We start from the raw sequence: 19,341 nt of genomic DNA, 5'->3' as shown, positions 1-19,341 counted from the left end.
ACTGCTGAACCATTCATATGTCATTTAAATAAATAATTTTCAACTTTTTAAAACCGTCTTATAGTACTGTTCTTGTCACTTAGCTGAACCAATTGCTCTATAGCATGAAATTTCCAGAAATGCCCCAGGGACTGAAAAGTGCTGTTTTAACAGAGAGGTGTCCTAAACTGAGAAGTCGAGTTGAATGGAAACAACCAATTTGGAACCAAAAACTACTGTCCTTATTAAAGAGGTTGTCCTCAATAGAAAGGTGTCCACAAAAAGTAGGTCCACTGTATATGAAAGTACAAACCCTGGTACATGTAGTGACATCATCTACTCCTCGATGTGGACACCTGCAAATGCAGCGACAATGTCACATCAGTTATTTAATTCATCGTCCTTTGTGCAGATGGCACCACCCATCAAACATGTTGGTGACGAATAGTGTCGCAGCATTTCGTCACCGAGCTTTCACGAAAATGCACTGTCATTCATTCAGCCAGAAGTGTAAGACTGTAGGGTTGTTTCCAACCAAAACATGTTCGAAATGTGTCAAGCATTCGGAACACCCAAAGACTGATTAGAGAAGTCAAAATTGAATGGAAACAACCAATTTGGAACCAAAACTAGTGTCCTTATTGGAAAGGTTGTCTTTAATAGAGAGGTGTCTACTAACGGAGGTTCCACTGTATATAATGTAGGAACCCTGGTTGTGACATTGTCCACTCCTCCAGCTGCACACCACCAAATCCACAACAATGTCACACCAGTTATTTAGTTCATCATGCTTATGGTCATTGTACTTTCATCTTATGTAAAATGTAACTTTTTACACGGTTTCAATAAACGATTTGTAATTTGTAATTTGTAAATTATAAATTTCACTAATAATTTGACGCCGCCAATTCCACTGGTCTTCGAAATACGTAAGCTACACTGTTGACGACTATGATACTCCTCACAAACCACATTGTGAATCAGACGCCGATAGGCTTGTTTTGCTTTATAGCGTCACCAGGAAAGAAAAGCATGCGACCTAACGCCGATCTATTTGTATGAAGTGATAATTGGAAGGTATATAGTAGGAAATATCAATAAAATAATCATTGCATGTCGTCTTTTGAGGGCATTTTTGATCGTAAAAAATATATGTGTACGTCACCGGAGTCTCTGCAATAATAATTTTATCACAGCAGTCTCGCGCAAGTAGAAGTTCTTTACCTATTAGTTCTTCATTTATTAGTCTGGCACAAAACCAGACGTTTTCCATTACGATTTCACTACGATGTTTGACCAGAAGGAGCAGTGCGCGAGATATGCTAATGAGCAGACTTCCCTCGCTTGAGTTTCAGAAGAATGTTCCATATCGCGCTAAGCTGACCACTGTTGACCATGACAGGCGTGCAACGGTAGGTTTCTGCTCCCCAACTTCCACCCTAATACGGTACTCAGAGTCACCATTTGATGGGAATGGGACAATGCCCTCACTGTGTATTGAGTCATAGGGATAAGAAGACATTATTCATTAGTGTTGGTGCAAGTGATTTTGCCCAAAAAGCATGCGCATGCAAAGAACAAGATGTGCAAGGTATCACGTGCATGATCATGACGACATGCAGAAAGTGCACTGACCAGTGCATACCCTATGGCTATGTACTAGTAAACATGGTAAACATGATCAACATCATTATTCATCGGCAGTTCATTTTACTCCGAGCTTTTCCTGAAACATATAGGCATGATGATGAGGCCTACCACGTAACATTAGCAATAACAGCACTAGATCATGTAGATGTCAACAACATGAACCGTATAATCCCGCATGGCGCATGTGGGGCATGCGTCTAAACCAAAGCCCCAAAATCACTTGTTTTGGTCTTTCTTCCAGTCCATAATACATTTAGAGTTTACAATCCCCGATCATGGCCCAAAAAAAGATCATCGGTTGACTAAAGGAACACAACTGTTCAATGGATTTAAAGTTGAATGCGATCAAACTACGTCTTTCCAATCGGGGATTGTAAATTTAACCCCATGGGCCTAGGGAAGGCCCTATAACAATACTTTTGACACAGTTATTATCTCCGCTGCATCCACCAGGTTACACGCAGTGCTCACTGCTGATTCTAAAATGCGCCACCTAGTCAAAACACGACTTATGTTCTTCTAGGAATAGATCTCTTTCCAATATTTCGTCATTCCACTATCGTCATCACCTCATCATACTTTCATTGACATTACAGGCACACGTCGACAGAGCACTCTTCCACTCAACGACACAGTGGCTATCCAAGTAGCAGTATAGGTAAATACCAATATCCCCACACAGTGACCTGAGTAGGTTTCCGTCTTAAAGGGACACTATAGGTAGGAACTAGGTTCGCAAGATAGAGTTACCGGTACATGAAGTAGTCAATAGGGGTTTCTTACATCTTGTAGGTCGAAACTTTTCGCGCTTGTATGAGGAAAACATTCAGCGCGCTGAATCTAACAAGACCCAATGCCCCATAGTCATCTGTCGAAACACGATTTATCTTGTGGTAGCATCTCTTGCCAATATTTAATAATAGCACTATCGTCATCACCTCATCATACTTTCATTGACATTACAGGCACACGTCGACAGAGCACGCTTCCACTCAACGACACAGTGGCTATCCAAGTAGCAGTATAGGTAAATATCAATATCCCCACACAATGGCCTGAGTAGGTTTCCGTCTTAAGGGACACTATAGGTAGGAACTAGGTTCGCAAGATAGAGTTACCGGTACATGAAGTAGTCAATAGGGGTTTCTTACCTCTTGTAGGTCGAAACTTTTCGCCCTTATACGAGGAAAACATTCAGCGCGCTGAATCTAACAAGGCCCAATGCCCCATAGTCATCTGTCGAAACACGATTTATCTTGTGGTAGCATCTCTTGCCAATATTTAATAATAGTACTATCGTCATCACCTCATCATACTTTCATTGACATTACAGGCACACATCCACAGAGCACTCTTCAAATCATCGACACAGTGGTTATCCAACTAGGATTATAAAGGTAATTTCTTAGCCCCGCACAGTGGGTTTCAGTCTTGATAAAGGGGCACTATTGCTAGCAGCCTGGTAGGCAAGATAAAGTTAGACGAAGTAGCCGATAGGGGTCTCTAACCCCTCAAAGTCCGTCACAACTATTCAAGCTTGTACAAGGAACACATGCAGCGCTGAATCTAAGTTAACAAAACCCAATGGGAATGTCCCACAGTCATCTGTAAAAAACACGACCTATGTTGTAGTATGATCTCTTGCCAATATTTAATAATTACACTATCGTCATCACCTCATCATACTTTCATTGATATTACAGGCACACATTGACGTAGACCACTGTTGCAATCAACGACACAGTCGCTATCCAAGTAGCATTATAGAGGTATTCATTATTATACCTCATTAGCATGTGAACCAATTGCGTCGCGTCCTTTGCGATCACGGCAAAGCCTCGTGGAATAATGTCTTTCACCGTTGAATAATTTTTCATATTCCATGCATACAAGTTCAATTTCTTCATATTCCACGGCTAGAAGTTCAATACTAATATAATATCCAAGATAAAGTTACAAGAAGTAGTCAATAGGGGTCTCTCACCTCTCAATGTATGTCCACACTATTCACGCTTGTACGAGAAATACATTCAATGCTGAATCTAACAACACCCAGTGCCCTTACTCCAAGGAGGATACTGCGGTGACGTCATATCACGTGATCACGACCCATATTACTGATCGCTATGGCCAATCAGAATCAGTCTACTGACAGCACCAGCGCTGAACACAGCTCCACGTCTCACTGTCTGGTGCGCTCCTGTACACAAAAAACACCAATAGACATGAAATATTGCAATACCTAGTATGGATTCTTCCGGTGTAAAATAAAATTTTCAGAGCAGATTAACTTCCACAAATAAAAAAGACGTTTGGCGTGGCCAAAGTGCGGAAATAATCTCTCCGCTAAAACACACTACGAAATACACTAGGCAATGCACTACGCGATACACGGTAGAGATGCAGTTGAGTTTGTTATTGTTTTGACTTAGAAGCCCGCCCATATCATGATATATTCATGTATTCATGAAGTATGAACTCATTTCTGTCCCATACAACTCTAAGAACAGTCAATTTCTCCTTAAATCATCACCGAAACGGCGATATCCGCAGGAAGATTTCGTTCTAGTGTCCGAAAATGCATGATATTACAGGGGCGCTAACTCGACAAAAAGAGGGGATCTATGGGGATCTATGCGAGTTTTAGGTCCTGCAGGTCTCGAACTTGTAAAATCTGTAAACATGCCTCCAAATCCCATTATGATAATGAAGAGATTGCCCCATATCTGGGAGACTGTTTTGAAACCATCGCTAATTTTGGAAGATCGGTGCCCGGCTATTTGGTTCTAAAAACCCTATTTTCCCCCATCAAAACAGCACTTTTCATTATTCAAATGATAACTTATTGTCTGAAGACTTATTGCATAGCAGAAAAGTACAAATAACTCTGATTTGATGCGAAAAATCTAACTTTATATGATGACTTGATTTTCCCTTGGCCGTGGATCGAGTTTGTTTACAATATGCAGCGCCATCTTGGAAAAGCCGTGACGTCACCGCGGTATCCTCCTTGCCCTTACTCTGTATATTAGTCACCGGAAGATGACCCATTTGACTCCTTGCTTCTCCTTCACCTTTCGTCCCATTGCAAACGCCTCAGTTCTATGATATCACATTCACTTTCAGTTGTCATGCAACGCAACGACTGTGCTATCTGCCATCGCATATCAACTCTTCACTACCCCATCACTCTAAATGAATTAAATGCAGACAATTCGTACAACAAACATATCATCAAGCGCCAATATAGTGACAAATCTGGTATGGTACCTGGTCAGCTGGTTTGCCATCAATGCTGCTCCTCTGTCTGCCCTCGAACACAGAAACTCTGGACTGCTATATGGGCGGATTGTTGGCCTGCTGTCATATGGACATGCCTCAGTAAACCTGGGCATGCATATAGTGAAACACTCATGCGCTTCCTTCCTCACCCCCTCAGAGACTCGTGGCTACCAGTGCTGGACATTTGGACACCTGAAATGCAACGATCCCAACACCTGCAGCCACATTTTCAGGATGTTACTTAACAACTGGGCACTTTCCACGAATGCATACAAAGTGGTGAACTGGGTCAGTTAACTTCAGCCCTGAACGAATTCTGTTACCCAATTGTCAGGTGTCCTATGGGTTGCTTCATGTTCCCGGATGATCTGCATCGTGGTAAACTGCGAGCTGTTCCAGCAGTCCACTTCTTCAGTAGGATTGCGGAACACTTTAAATCATTCGATGCTGATCCATATTTCTTCAGTGGTGCTTGTTCCGATTGGTTAAAACCCAACCATGACTTACAGTGGACAGCAGCTCCCACTCTTTTGGTAGACACGGACAACACCCTCTGTATATTGATGTGTGCTCCATCAGTACATGCTCACTCAGACATGGCCTGGTTACATGTGCCTTCCAACCCCATTCTGAGAAATGTGGCTCTCTTGGCTCCAGATGTTATGGCACTTGCAGTCATAACTGGCAACAACATTCGTATTGGTCAGTCCAACTCCTGCAATACGTCATTTCCCGTTTACCAGCAAACAGGCAGCACCGCCGGTTTATCAACATTCAAAATCGTACCAAAGGTCGACACATACCACACGAGTGAGGATATAGCCCTGGCTAAAGGTCTCGTGCTGGCAAATCGTCCAGAAATAAAACATTTCGCTCAGCAAAGTTCACATTTGGCGACAACTGTGTCACCACTCCTCCAACACTACTCCGCCCATGACCGCAAACCGCCACCACACCTTGTCCAAGAACATAAAGATTCAGGGACATATGTCCATGTCGAAGATGCATTCCTGCTTTCACAGGCATATAATGATGCTAAAACACGTAGCACTGGCCTCAACCGAGCTGAAGGTGATCCTTCAACAGTTTCTGCTGAACCCAAGGACTGTGCGATTATTGTACATCCAGCCACAGCAAGTGGGCACTCCCCATTTCTTATTTCACCAGCACAATTTCTTGGCCACCGCATTGCCAGGGCACTGGGCCAATTCAAATATGCATTGATCACGGCATTCATGAACAACACCCACTTATCTGAGGCCTTACTTACAGCTGTATAGAAATCTACAGTCAACGTCGCACCACAACGTCACCTCACCACTGCCATCCAGCGTTTCATTCATTCCAACTGCAGCAAAGACCTAACGCAAAAGGCACTAATTACCTCAAAGTGCTGCTCCATTTGTGGCAACTTCTGCTACCCCACCACAGTGAAAACATAACACTGCTGATATTGTTCACTGCTCATGTTGGTAACATAAACTCATCATATACAGTAGTGCTCAGCATTTTTTAGGCCTTTCTCTAAATTTAAAGTCATCGCCCTCTTGCCTCCTCCTCGCCTCTAAGCAGCCTTTTGGTCATGCTCAAAACATCCTGCTCTTCCCAAGTCAGTCATACTGTAAAGTTTGCGATAAGCGGTCGTGGCGCGAAACCGGCAATACAGAAGATCTATGAATGTTCATGTTATGGGCCGGTATTGCACTGGAATAACCAGGCCGAGTGCGTAAAACTAGGGGTACTGGTTATTCACCTTTTGTGAATAAAAATCGATAAGGTGATGAAGTTAGTGTCACGTAATTTTAAAGGGAAACATTTTAAAGCCCTACTGTATGCCATGCGACTCTTCGTGAAGTACATGTACTGTACCATGAATCTGAAGAAAGTAATCTGTGTTTTTTGCCTCCTGGCACACTTGGCCTTTTCTATGGAAAACGGAGGTGACGCTGTTGGTGATGCTGATCCTGAACCTGAGGATGATGATGAAGTTTTTGCCGCGGCACAATATCCTCGCCGCCATAGGTCATACTCAATTCAAGAAAAAATTCGTCTAATCGATGATTACCAAAATGAAAACATCAGGGTTCCTCGCGGCGTGACTGCGGCAGAGTTTGCAAGAGCTCACAACATCCCTGCAACAACTATGCGCCGATGGCTTAACGAGGAAGATCTCCGAGATAGACATCGGGTAGCCACGACAAGGCAGAGCCACATGCAGAGACAAAGAGAGAGAGGGATTGGTGAGTGTTACCTTCGATGAAAATGCCAAAACTAGTCTCTCACAGAGGAGTGTGGTTATGTAAAATTTAGAATTCGGAAGCATTAGTTTTTTTTGGAAAATTAGTACTCTTTATTTTTTCAGCGTATTGGCCCGAGGTGGACAGACACGTACGAGAGTGGGCAGAGACTAGGCGGGAGCAGGGAGTACCTGTTTCCGGTGAAGACCTGATGGAGAAGGGACAACGGTTTTTCAATCAATGGTGGGCAGAGCTTCCAGCAGCGCGGCAGCAAGAGTACCGGGATAGTAGGCCTCAACTGGTTGAGTTCAGAGCAAGCAAAGGATGGCTGAGCGGATTTTTAACAAGGAATGGCTTTAGCTTCAGGAAGCAATGCAAAGATTCGCAAACAATACCAGAAAACGCTGGGCAACTTGTGGCGAATTTTAGGGATGACGTAGCTCAGAATGTTGAGGAAAATGGAATCAACCTAGTCGTGAACATGGATGAAACTTTTGCACTTTGGGATATGGCACCCCAGAACACGTACGATGTCAAGGGCAGGAAGCAAATTGACGTGCGAACTTCTCGCGGCAATTCTAAATTAGGTTGCACCGTAACACTTGGAATTACAGCAAGTGTCATTTTTAAGGGTCTCGTCGCAGATGGCGACGAAATTCAAAATTTGAGGGAAAACGCTCCTGAAAATGTACAAGTTAGCGGATCTGAAACGGGCTGGGCGAGTTGGCAGACTATTCTTTCTTGGGTCAACGTATGCCTTCTTCCTTTTGTAGGTGACGCCTTCCCATTTCTCTTGATATGGGACATGTTCCCCGCTCACCGAGATGCACAAATCCGTCAGGAAATTGAAGATGCCCCCGGTTTCATTGAGATGATACCGGGGAGGTGCACACCTTTAGTGCAACCACTGGACAAGACGATTATCAGATCTTTCAAAAGTAATCTCCGCAAAAGGTGGAAAGCGTGGAAGATTGAGCATAACGATGAGCGAGGGAATTCCCCTCCCATAACAAGGGGTGAAGTGTTAAGTTTGATTGGCGAATCTTGGGCCCGGATAACCGCCGAGGCAATTCACACCGCCTGGCGAGCATGTGGCCTGCTTCAGGCTGATGAACCCGTCCCTGAACACATAGACCAGGACATTGTACACTTTGATGACCATGATGACGAGGACAATGATCTGCATTTTCTTGACGACTAAGAGCTGTAATACCCATTCTTTCGAATAAAGAGTGCCTTGTTATGAACCACTCGTTCGTTTCCATTGAACTTGTAAGCCTAGAGGTTCATGTCACAGTGTGCCTAGGCTGAAGTTACATAGACCTCACGTTTCATCGACTCACGACTCATTTGTCACTTGTCATTCGTGAGCTGATGAATGGACATTGGAAAACCTATTGACCTGTTCTCATTGAAGTGAATTTTGTAAGTTTTGCCCGCATTCGTCGCCTCACGTCATTTCATGTCATTTCACGCGTGAGGCGATGAATGGACATGTTCATTCTTTGTGAAATGAGCTGGCAAAGAAAGTGGACGTCCATGTGCATTTGTAGTGATATCGCCTTCGAAACTGTGAGTATAGCTACTTTTCGGCATTTTCATTAGTTTACACATACAATAGCTAATTTCGATTGGAAATGAGAAACAAAAAATGCAAAAATGCAGCACTTCTATGTACCACATTGTTTTCGTCCGTCGCCTCCGCTTTCGTTTTCTATTCTCCATCAGGAGCAGCATGGCTGCTATCTCTTCTTCTTCTGAGTCCATGTGCGTCGCCGAGAAAATCCAAGTGACAAATGAACGTATCAACCTGTAATATAAACGGCCCTGAACATGTGTTATTATTGATTTTCCATATTGCCGGTGTAACATATGTGGTTGTTCCCCATGTGTCAGTGTTTCCAAACAATAGGCAGCTAGAGAGAACATGACTTTTCAATAGGGGGATACACAGAAAAACTTGTCAATCTATTTTTGAGCGTTCCCAAACAATGAGGGGAAACACTCACACACGGGAAACACTCACATATATTACACCGGTTTCGCGCCACGACCGCTTATCGCAAACTTTACAGTATTATCCACTGTGATTGTCCATGCACAAGTTCCTGAAAACTACTGTACGCCACTCATCCACATGACTAGTCATTTTCCCACATGTTCCCACAGTGAATGCATAATACTGCTGATAATAGTGATATTGTTATCTGCTCATTGTAAATATGATATACGTTGTTCAAATTTTAAACATGTAAATATCGCTCACACGCACGAGTCATACACATCAATTGACTTTTTAAAGGGGGACTATAGGCAGCAGCAGGGGGGTTAGGTTGACCATCTTTTGGTGACTGATATGCCCAATAAGGGCACTTGGTTATGTTTGATGCGGCTCTTAATACCTTCCATGTACAAGTGTGAACATTTCCACGTACTGTGAGATAGGAGAGACCCCTGTTGGCGAATTTGTATGACTTTATCTTGCCTACCTAGCTGCTGCCTATAGTCGCCCTTTAACTGCGGAACACTTCAAAGCCGATAAAATGCCATGTTCCACCTTTTAGTGTCTTCAGACTGCCATTTTCAAAATAATCAAGTCACGGCTGCCAACCCTTAAGGATTTTCACAACCCACTCCTTATTTTCCCCCAAATCCCACCAAAATCCGTGGCATCTTTAGGTCAGAGAATTCGCTCCTTAAACTATGGAAGCACACCCTCAAAATCCTTAATTTTAGATGCACAAACCCTCGAAGGGCCTCTTAAGGGTTGGCAGCTCTGTTAAGTCATTATGCTTCCTTGGCAAATTCTCCCCCCACCCATTTCAAAGGCCACGGGGAACCTGTTCCACCTACATGTACTGTACTACCATTGCAAATGCAGCTGATACTGCCTTCTAGTCTCATAATAAATTTTGCTTTCCTCAATAATAAAATTTCTTCTTCTTCAATGCTTTCATCATTCTTAACTTCTCCTCCTCCGACTTTTACAGGGGTACAGTCATGGCAATCAAAACCCAAATACTGAGACCAAATGCCTGTTGACTCAGAAACCACAAACGCCCAACCCTTCCTGCTACCTTAATACTTCTGGTTATAACGGTAATATTGTTGGTCAGGTACAACCTGAACCTACTCCGTTTGCTCCAAATGGGAACGGTGATAGATCGTGTCCAGTTGACAACTCTTCCTGTGATCCAAAAGTGAACTGTGATAAATTGTGTCCAGTCGACAACTCTTTGTGTGATCCAAAAGGGAACTTCGATAAAACGTGTGTAGTCGATAACTCTCAGTGCACTAGTAAGCCTAGTGTCGGTGTTGCTGACCTCCATGCTGGTGTGATGAATGTGAGTTTGCAGATGATGCAGCAGCAACGTCATATTTATGAGAGTATGCAGCTTCCGCGGCTGGAGTTGATGACATTTGACGGCAACCCCCTTAAGTTTTGGGCATTTGTTAATTCCTTTGGCAACACAGTTGGGTGCACTCAGGCCTCAGACCAGGCTATGTTGGCACGATTGTTGCAGTGTTAAAAAAGGAAAAGCGTATCAGGTGATTGAGTGTTGTGCAGCCATGCAGCCCGCACAAGGTTACACCCGTGCTAAGTCTTTGTTCGAGCAAAGATTTGGAAATAACCATGTGGTTGCTGAGGCAAGGGTCGAAAAGGTCATTTGTGGGCCACAGATAAAGGCCAGTGATGCAAAGGGCCTCCAAGAGTATTCGGATGACCTCAGAAGTTGCTATGAAACATTAAATGCCATGGACAAGCTGAGTGAAGTTGGCAATCGTAGGTGTGTGTTGAAACTTGATGAGAAATTGCCACTTTATCTATCTGCAAAACAGATTCAGGAAGATAGCAAATACGACGCAAGTGAATCAGGGTTGTTTTCCCAGTTTCGAGGAGTTCGCAAAATTTGTTGACACTGCGTCAAAGGAAGCCAATGACCCAGTCTTTGGGATTTCTGCTGGAGCTAATGCTACATCTCCAAGTTCATCAACAGGTCAACACGTGCAGTCAAATCGGGCAAAGGGTTCCAGTTTTAGTAGGCAAATGGCGCCACAAGTCAAGACGGAGACAAAGCCAGAAGAGAACAATCGTAGTGTTTGTATAAAGTGTAAAGGACAGCACTCTATTTTTAACAGTTCAAAGTATCGACACCTGGCAAAGTGTTTTCTTGACCGTAGGTGCAGTGTCAGTGGGTGCGGAAGGCCGCACACCAAGTTTTTACATTTGCCAACAGAATCAAAACCTGTTAGTGTCAGTGCAAGCTCTGGTAGTAGTAAGAGTAGTGTTGGTACAGGCTCCTCAAACGGTGTTAAGATTGATAAGAGTGCTGTAAATGTTTATGTTAACTCTCTACCGTCTCGTAGTGTGCCAAATGTTGACAGTGGTAGTAGTAGGATTGCACCCATTGTACCGGTACAGGTCAAAGCAAAGAATGGCAGGAATGTTGTACACACTTATGCTTTATTGGATAGTGGGTCCACAAACACATTTTGTAGCCAAGAGTTAGTTGATGAATTGGCAACACCTGGTAAGAAAACATCCCTCACTTTGACAACACTAAATAAGGAAAATGTAAGGTGTAATGCCAACTTGGTCTCTCTTGAGGTAAAAGATGTAAATGGTGGTGAGTTGGTACAGCTAGCATGGGTTTATTCTAAACCAATAATGCCTATACCAGAAGATAGTGTGTATTAGAGGTGACCTTAGAAGGTGGTCTCATCTAAAAGAGTTAAGTTTGCCACTGGTTGACCAAGGGAAGGTAACTTTGTTGATAGACCAGGATGTGCCTGAGGCCATTTGCCCCTTGGATATTAAAATGGGTAGTCCTGGTGAGCCTTATGCAACTAGGACAAGGTTAGGTTGGATACTAAACTGGCCATTAGGCAAAACTAGCCGACCATCAAGCAGTGCTTCTTCAAATTGTATCCATGCTGCTGATACTCAGTTGCAAACGTAGTTACAAAAGTTTTGGAAGTTAGATTCCACTGATTGTTTCAATGATGATGTCGTATTTTCAGTAAATGACAGAAAGGTTCTCAGGTTGTGGGATGATACCACAACACAGAAAGGTGGGCATTATGAGATGCATATTCCATTTAAGTCAAGTCCTAGATGTTTGCCTGACAACAAGCAGATGGTCGAAAATAGGTTGCGTAGTATTGGTAATCGCTTTAAAAAGGATGCTGAGCTACATGAAATGTATTGTCGATGTATCAATGAAATGTTGTCAAATGGATATGCTGAAAAGATCCCACCCAAGGAAGTTCAAGGCACAGGTGGTCATGTTTGGTTTCTGCCACACAACCCGGTGTTTCACCCTCAAAAACCAGGGAAGGTACGCATAGTGTGGTCGCCTGTGCTGCGAAGCATGGTGGCACTTCGCTAAACGATCATGTCTACCAGGGCCCAGATTTGGCCAACAAGTTGGTCGGGGTACTTTTCAGATTTAGGCAATACGATGCAGCATACATGGCTGACATCGAGACATGTATCACAGGGTGATTAGGAGGACCAAGATGCCTTGAGATTCCTCTGGTGGGAGGATGGCAAACCTGATGGTAAAATTGTAGAATACAGGATGTTGGTTCATCCATTGGTGGGGTGTGGAGCCCTTCAGCTGCAAATTTTGCATTAAGACGCACAGCACATGATAATGAAAGGGATTTTGATGTTGAGACATTGCAAACTGTTGAGCGTGGTTTCTATGTAGATGACAACTTGTCTTCTAGGCCAACTCCTGCAAAGTTGATAAGTGTTGCACAGCAGATGGTGAGATTGCTGCCAAAAGGTGGCTTTAAGTTTGTGCAAGTGGGTAAGCAACTGTAGAGAACTGCTGCAGATGATACCAGAATTTGAAAGAGCATCGACCATTGGACATTTGGACATTGACAATGATGAATTGCCTGTAGAGAGAGCTCTGGGTATGTACTGGAACATTGAGACCGACAAATTGAGTAAATGTCAAAGTAAAACCACCAACCAGTATTGAGCATAGTTTGCTCAATCTATGATCCTCTAGGGTTTGTGAACCCCTTGATTCTACCTGCAAAGAAGATTCTACAGGACACTTGTAGAAAAAAGGTTGACTGGGATGACATGTTGTCACCACCGGAGTTAAATTTGTGAGACATTTGGTTGAGACAACTACCAATGATGGACGAGTTTTCTGTCTCGTTGTGTCATGCCTGGTGGGTTTGAAAATGTGGTACAATCACAATTGCATCACTTTTCTGATGCTTCGCTTGTAGGTTACATTGCTGGGGTAGTTGTAAAACAAGAAACACAGAAACGAAACAGAAACACAGAAACGAAACGCAGAAACCAGTCTTGTGGCGAATTCTGGTCTGCAGACTCCATCTTGTTGCCATGGTTGTGGCCGCGAACGCGGGTGTAACTAAAACTGGTATTCAGTCGGAATGGAAGGAGGAATGCTCATTTCCCAATACCCCTTTTAGCCTCATCAACGTGTGCGCAGATTGGCAGCATCCGGCCTTGATCGGGCCGTTTTGACTGGACACCATCGACATATCGTGGTGCAAGCACATGGAGCATCCCCAACATGTCCGAGGAGGGGTTTTCATTCTCGCCGGAGAAATCTCCCAATTTCTACCAGAATTTCTATTTGCAGAATAGAGGAACTAATAGGTAAATCTGACGTGAAAATTGTCAACAAGTGATATTGTGTCTTGATTCTCCTACATGCTCTTTTTTAGCTATAGGCCTACAAGTAATAAGTTCAACACTGGCACTGCAGCAGCTGCACGCTGTGCAGCACAGCGTGTTGCTACATGCAACGTTAGGCCCTGGTCTATGCATTGCAGCATGTACGCAGCGCATGTTTTTGTGTGGGCTGTATGACTCTAATCAGGGTATCACTAGCTGCTGAGTGTAGCAACCTGTGCCATTGGGGGGAGGGCCATTTGACTGACAGCAGAAGACCACTTATTGCAAATCTTTTGTAGGCCTACCCATTTAGGCAAAGCCTACACACCGGACTGACTGGTTGTATGATGTGATTGATAAGCCTTGAAATTGAACGTCCAACGTGTTTTTCAGGATTTGATTTACTAGGTATGATGGTTATGGGAGGGCCCGTTCAATTTTATCGTGGTCCGATAAAAATAGAAATCCAGTTGTAGTGCCGTAGTACGTTTATTATGCGTACGAATTTGCTGAAACTTGGTAGGCCTATTAAAGTCAATATTAGAGAGGTTCTGAGCTCTGGTCCGGTCAGGATAATCCAAGGCACGGATTGAAGATTTATTTAATTGACAATGGAGGTCCACTTGAAAATTCTATACAAAATTGCATTTGGATTATGAATCTGCGTATTCTGGCCGGCTATATCTTCACCCCTTATCAATGTAACCCTTCTCCTATTTTTGTTGTTACACTTACAGAGATGCAGTGGCTGAATCAGCATTGCCTAAGAGGAGACGACTGGAGACTGGATCACATCGCAACCCCATTAATATTGACGAGTAAGTCTATGCACTAAAACTGGCACCATTTAACCTTGAAAACTATTTGGATTAAGAGCGGCTGTACAGCTGCACTATTGACTAAACTCCATATTTTTATTCACAATGTGATCTTATTTCTGTTCCTGAAAAGTTGTTTTCAGTGTATTTTCTCCTTGAAATCGATCACTTCAGGTACTATTACTGTGCATACCTGGCTAAATTAGTGTCTAGTTTCGTCTCTGATGACATTTATTTCGTAAAAATCGCTGTTTTTTTTCTAAAAAGGTGTTTTTGTGGTCATTTTGGCTGTTTATTTCGAGGGTACGGTAGGAGGTCATCGTTCACTCGATAACTCTTTTTAAAATGAAATAAAAGCGTTTTAAGATACATGATATGAATTGATATTAATATTCGTTAAGTGGGATTGTCGGTGGACGTTCATTGGTGAACAGTTGTGCTGGAATTACGAAAATATATCGATATCGTTGAGAGTTCATTCATTAGGGGCCTGCTGTCAATTTTCCTTACAACGCCTCTAGCACTGGGCAATTGCCACCATCTTGAAAAGCAGTGCCGCGGATGGCTATCGCATCGCCACTACGCATGAGAACACGATGGCTGCCCTGCGCTGCATTGATAGTTCGTAATAAATTCACATAAAAACACACCAGAAGATCTCCGATTTTATTTACAAAGATCATATTTTGTTATTTATTGATAAAACAAGCCATTTTACCACAGCAGATGACACATATTAGGCCTGAATAAGACTTTAGAATTTGAAGTGGTGGTGACGATGCCGATATCCAAGATGGCGGAATTATACCAGTGGTCAAACCTCATCTATTTTGGGTAATTGCATCATTATTTCTTTTTGTGATTGGTGATTTGTAAAATTGAGAATGATTGAAAAATCAGTATTTTTTCACCCAAAGGCATGAGTGAACATTTGATAAGTTTATTGTGATTTAATTGGTAATTTGGTCGACATTTTGACAATTATATTTAGCAATATTTCGATAAATGCGGACCTGCTTCTTCCTCTTTTCGCAGTGACGGTGTTTCGATAACTCAGGTCAGTTTCACGGCAAAAATAAGTGGTAGTTTTGAAATTCGAATGTGCATTTATTGATGTAACGATAAAGTACATTTCCGAGAATAATTAGTGAAAGTTTCAGTAGGTGTCGATTTTTGTAAAGTAGTGTATAGGCGATGGATTGGCTCAACCATGTGCTCGTCGTGTCAGCGGGGCGCAAGCCGTCATGGGATGGGGGATGTACACTACTACAATGCACGTGATTGATGGTTGAACATTCATTCTCGTTGACAGTGTATTATTGAAATATTTGATTGTGATGATGGTGTATTGTACTAGGCCTTGCATGCTCCCAACGTGTGGCATATTTCACATTGATACTACCAGTATCAATTACAAAAAAATAGATTGTGAGTAACAATAGGCCTACAAACAATGCTACATGTCATGAGGGTGGGAACGGGGAAGGGGGGGGGGTAACTGTCTCGACGTCCCGTTAGGAAAAAAGGCTTATCCCGTTTCCCAATACGCAATTTTAGCCGAATCGTGACGCAAAACACGGCTTGTCTCGAATCCCGCTAAAATAAGGGTGTCTATCCCGAATCCCGACAGTTATTTTCGGCCCATCCCAGTGTCCCGAAAATACCCGTTCTCCCCCTCATACATAGTAGACCATATTGTCACATTGATGTTTTCTTTCATTACAGTTAGACTTCGGGATCTACATTTTCGACAAAGGCCTGGTGTAATATTATTACGTACTTGATGAAGGTAATATTAATTTCTTCAAATTTGAAGCATGACGTTAATGGAGTACCAGCACAACTTCATTGACTGCTACGTGGCGCTGGTGGAAACTAAGGTATTGCATCGCTCATATCACTTGAAAAAAACATTTACCCTAGTTACGACCAAAGCTGCTTAGCAGAGGGCGATACCTCATCAGGAGCGCCACAATCATATCATTGGTGTGAAAGCATTTGTATGAAGTTTTTCAGTTCTCAATGTGTTCGAAACCTTAATTGTGAATTTGTGCACTTCGAATTCAAATTTACGTCACTACGTTAGTTTGACATCCATTGATGTCACGGTAATTTCACTGTTATGCTGTGCTGCTTTCAGGTTTAATGACACGAATGAGTACAAGTACATTACATTTTTCGACGAAGGCCTTCTGTAATTTCATACGCTTCTTACGGTTAGTATTGATTCATAATTTCTAGTAAAAAAGTTAATTTTGAAAGTGAAAAATATGTTACAATACAATAGACCTGCAAATACCATATACGCAAGTTTTGAACAAATATCACACATATTCCCCAGTTGACTTGTGATGATATTGATAATGGTGGTGGTGGTGTTATCATGTACATGGCTTCTAACGTAGTAAGTGTTTTCTTTTCAGCAACATTCAATAGATTTATTTACTGTATTATCATTTCGACCAAGGCGAATTCGACACTTCAATTACACAAGGTTAGTAACTTTTGTTCACAAAATCCAAATGGAGGCAAATACAGAACAATCAAACTTAGTCATTCCAGTCAGTTACTGAAGCACAGTGAAAACTGTCGGGAGCAGTGCAACTGATGGCATGTCAAACTTCCAGTGACTGTCCCTGTCCATATATTTCAAGACAGTACAAATCTTGTAATCATTTTGTTTATGCAATGTACGTTATTATGTATCATTTCAGCACAATCAAACTTAGTCATTCCAGTCAGTTACTGAAGCACAGCGAAAACTGTCTGAATTAGTGCTGCTGATGGCATGTAATTACTCTACTACCACTACCAGTGACAGTCAATGTCCAAATATTTTCAAGTGTGCGAAATTAGTACTCGTCTACTTCTTAGTGTTATTTGAATGCAATGTATGTTATAAAAATATTTTTTCAACACTATATCAACATTCTCATTCCTGTCAGTTTCTGAAAATCAGCTAAAGCAATCGCTACCAATGCAGCTGATAACAGCAATTCTTTTTGTTCCCAATGCCCATCCATGACAATATATTTCACGCATGTGACAATCATGTAATCGTCCTGTTTTTTGTGTTCTATTCATGCAATAAATAAATTCAGTATTTTCAAATCATTGGTGCTACAAAACTATTCTCATTATAGATTATTCATATTTTATAAAATGCTGTCATGTCAAATTTTGTGTCCTATAAATCATAATGAAGTCGGCATTTTATATACAACTTTTGTACTCCTCCTAAATAAACATACAAATCTTGTTTTATGTAAACTTTGTATATGTGACCCGTCACAGCAAAACCAGGCGCATGTCGCTCTGAGCTTGGCAGGTTGAGACGGACTGTTCTAATCTTTCATTAGCGACACCATTTCTTACCAGAGTGCCTCCTTCATTCATACATCTTGTACTTTAACTTAAGATACCCATCTTTGAATATTTTTAGTATACCAAGTACTACAATGTCAATGTATTGAAGTCATGTTCTTGTAGTGTTATTGGCTTTCTATTATCTTGTCAAAATACCACTTGGTTCTCGCAAAATCTCAATAAAAACAAATGCTATTGCATGTATTGCATATTCTAACAGCTATCCACTGTATCGATTTATCCATCATCTGTACTATTTGTCACAAAAATGTTATATTATGTAAATCATATTTCATTACATAATGCACACTGCCAATTACTGCTGAACCATTCATATGTCATTTAAATAAATAATTTTCAACTTTTTAAAACCGTCTTATAGTACTGTTCTTGTCACTTAGCTGAACCAATTGCTCTATAGCATGAAATTTCCAGAAATGCCCCAGGGACGGAAAAGTGCTGTTTTAACAGAGAGGTGTCCTAAACTGAGAAGTCAAGTTGAATGGAAACAACCAATTTGGAACCAAAAACTACTGTCCTTATTAAAGAGGTTGTCCTCAATAGAAAGGTGTCCACAAAAAGTAGGTCCACTGTATATGAAAGTACAAACCCTGGTACATGTAGTGACATCATCTACTCCTCGATGTGGACACCTGCAAATGCAGCGACAATGTCACATCAGTTATTTAATTCATCGTCCTTTGTGCAGATGGCACCACCCATCAAACATGTTGGTGACGAATAGTGTCGCAGCATTTCATCACCGAGCTTTCACGAAAATGCACTGTCATTCATTCAGCCATAAGTGTAAGACTGTAGGGTTGTTTCCAACCAAAACATGTTCGAAATGTGTCAAGCATTCGGAACACCCAAAGACTGATTAGAGAAGTCAAAATTGAATGGAAACAACCAATACCAAAACTAGTGTCCTTATTGGAAAGGTTGTCTTTAATAGAGAGGTGTCTACTAACGGAGGTTCCACTCTATATAATGTAGGAACCCTGGTTGTGACATTGTCCACTCCTCCAGCTGCACACCACCAAATCCACAACAATGTCACACCAGTTATTTAGTTCATCATGCTTATGGTCATTGTACTTTCATCTTATGTAAAATGTAAATTTGTAATTTGTAAATTATAAATTTCACTAATAATTTGACGCCGCCAATTCCACTGGTCTTCGAAATACGTAAGCTACACTGTTGACGACTATGACACTCCTCACAAACCACATTGTGAATCAGACGCCGATAGGCTTGTATTTGATTGGTGTTGATTCTGAAAGAAAAAAAATTAACTTTGCTCAAGTCAGTGTTGAATAGACATTGAAAAGTGTCAGGT

The 19,341-nt window shown here is 42.0% G+C and overlaps 1 long non-coding RNA gene across 3 annotated transcripts; it reads left to right on the top strand.

Moving 5' to 3' along the window:
• Window positions 1–15,249: 15,249 nt before the first annotated feature.
• LOC135492729 (uncharacterized) lies at window positions 15,250–18,335 on the top strand. 3 transcript variants are annotated; one of them, XR_010448109.1, is made up of 4 exons: window positions 15,250–15,690; window positions 16,359–16,849; window positions 17,057–17,127; window positions 17,348–18,335. It is a non-coding gene; the product is annotated as an uncharacterized LOC135492729 (long non-coding RNA). The 3 variants fall into 3 exon arrangements; XR_010448110.1 differs by having other exon boundaries at window positions 15,252–15,690; window positions 16,359–16,422; window positions 16,774–16,849; window positions 17,057–18,335; XR_010448108.1 differs by having other exon boundaries at window positions 15,253–15,690; window positions 17,057–18,335.
• Window positions 18,336–19,341: the final 1,006 nt, after the last annotated feature.

This window comes from Lineus longissimus, chromosome 8, assembly GCF_910592395.1.
Source record: "Lineus longissimus chromosome 8, tnLinLong1.2, whole genome shotgun sequence".
In the NCBI taxonomy this organism is placed as follows: Eukaryota; Metazoa; Nemertea; class Pilidiophora; order Heteronemertea; family Lineidae; genus Lineus; species Lineus longissimus.
This window is presented reverse-complemented; position numbering and strand designations above follow the sequence as displayed.